This window comes from Octodon degus, unplaced genomic scaffold (assembly GCF_000260255.1).
Source record: "Octodon degus isolate 3935 unplaced genomic scaffold, OctDeg1.0 scaffold00011, whole genome shotgun sequence".
NCBI lineage: Eukaryota > Metazoa > Chordata > Mammalia > Rodentia > Octodontidae > Octodon > Octodon degus.
The window spans coordinates 12,001,417-12,004,010 of record NW_004524587.1 but is presented as its reverse complement, the minus strand read 5'-3'; positions in this window follow the sequence as shown (position 1 = coordinate 12,004,010).

Here is a 2,594-nt window from a genome sequence, read left to right as displayed (position 1 = left end):
ATCCCCTATATCTATGTCTTTAAGAGTTTTTCCAATTTTCTCTTCTTGTAGCTTCAGGGTTACTGTTTTTATATATAGATAAAATGGATCTTGATCCATTTTGACTTGATTTTAGTGTGTGGTGAGAGGTGTGGGTAAAGAAGTCACTCTTCTACAGGTAGACAACTAGTTTGTCCAGCACTCTTTGCTAAAGAGCTATCTTTCCTCCAGCACAAATTATTGACCCTTTGGGTGAAAATCAGATGCCTGAAGGTACTTGAGATTGTTTCCCATCCTCTGTTCAATTCCATTGGTCAATGTGTCTGCTTTTTGCCAGCCCCACAGCCTGTGTCTCTTGTGAAGACTTTCTTACTCGAAATTCCATGGAGATCCTCTCATACTGTTTTATGTGATTTATTTTATTGCATAGAAATAACTTTATTTTCCTGTATCTACAATGTGGCAGGAAAAGCACAGACACTAGGCTCAGGATAGTGAGAAAAAGCAGCCCTGGATGGGACCTACAATTTTGAGATGGGAATTATCATTAAAATTAGACAAAAAAAAATTAGACACATACCTCTCTTCCCAAGATGGCCTATCTTTGGGCATCTTAGAACCCTACAGCACCTTTGCACTAATGCAATTCAATTTTATTTATTTATTTGTGAAATCGGGGATTGAACTCAGGCCCTTGCGCTTGCCAAGGAAGAGTTTATTCCACTGAGCCATCTCCCTGGCCCCTGCAATTCAATTTTAATGCAATAGTTTTCCTCATCTCCTTCTCTTCCAGTAGTAGAAAGAACTAAATCATCCAATAAAATCAATTAGCTTACCTGTGAATAATTACTGTGTATGTGTTTGTGGTCCTGGGAATTGAAGCCAGGCACTGAGTTATAACTCCAGCCTTTTTTCTTTTGATTTTTTAAAAATGTATTTAGGACAGGGTCTACAGGGTCTCACTATACAGATCAGACTGGTAGTGATTCTCCTGTTTTCAGCCTCCCAAGTGCTGGGATTACAGGCACGTGCCATCATGCCCAGTCTCATTTGTCGTCTCAGCATGCCCTGGGGGAGGGGCCAGCAAGTCATGCTGGGGATTGAACACTGGCTGCTGTGCTCTGCCTAAGCAGGCATTTTAGTCAGCTGAGCTATCTGGCCGGCCCTCTTTTGATCTTGAAGCAGAATCTTGTAAGTTGTCTAGGATGGTCTTTAACTTCTGATCCTTAGTCTCAGCCTTCCAAGTATCTAGGGTTACAAGTGTGCACCTGTGTGTAGTGTGTGTGTCTGTTTTTTTTTTGATAGAAGGTCTTGCTATGTAGATCACACTGGCCTTGGACTCACTATGTATCCTAGGCTGACTGCAAACTCATAGCAATCCTCCTGCCTCAGCTTCCAAGAACTGGAATTATAGGCTTGTGTCACCATACCTGGATGACTGTGTATGCTTCATGAACAACTTTACTGCACCCAAAGAAAAGCCTATAAAGGTGATACTTCTTTTTTTTAATGAGCAGAATATATTTATTGAGGGAAAGAACGCTCCTGTCTGAGAGAGGGACAGGAGGGAGTCCCGAGTGGGTGGTCCCCAAGGTGATACTTCTCTATGGAGAATGCAGACCAGACAGTGCTAGACAAAATTTCTCCTAGCAAACATAGGTAGAATTGGGGGGATTATTGGGGACTTCCTAAACTTCATTTGCTTTTGTCTTTTTGAGGTGGGGGTCTCACCAACTTGCGCAAGCTTGGCTTGAACTTGTGATCCTCCTGCTTTAGTCTTAGGAGCGCTGGGATTGCATGTATGCACCACTGTACCCAGTGAGGATTTCCTGAATTTAAAAAGGAAAATTCTAAATGACTTTAGGAACTTGGAGCAAATAATCTAGATGAACATTCTCATTTCAAAGACCTATGTGTTAAATTTTGTCAATGAGAGGCTGTAGATTACGAAAATGCTACTAGATCAAAGAAGGAGGTGATAAAGGGTGGTGAATTTAGATTTTGGATGGATGTTATCAAAACAACAGTACCCAGGGGCTGTTACAAGTCCTGTCCTTGGCAGTGCAAGGCAGGTCGTACCTTTCTAAGCCTCATTTGTGTGAGACATCGTTGGCGCAGAGACCCTGGAGCCACACAGTGATTAGGACGGATAAAGACATGTATTGAGACTGAGGGGGGAGACCGGTGAAGGAGCGGCAAAATCAGCGGCTGGAAAATTGAAAGGGGTGAACTGAAGTTCGAGATATCTATCAAGTTGGATCACTGAGATCGGTGATGGAAATACAATTGATCCTTATTATTGTGGGTTCTGTATTGGCAATCTTGTCTATTTGCGAAAACCTTCTTTTTGTAATCCCAGCCGGAATACTCAGGGTGCCTTGTAGTCACTTATGGATGTGTGGAGAGGAATCAAAAACTGGTGTCACCCAACAGGCATGCTCCTAGCTGAGGCTGAACAGCTTGACACTACTTCCTTGTTGTAACTTGCACACTGTGAACAAGTTTGTCTGTTTTTTAAAGAATAATCTGGGGTCTGTTTAATGGCAGTTTTAAAACTTCATATATATATATATATGTGTGTGTGTGTGTGTATGTATGTATATATATATATATAT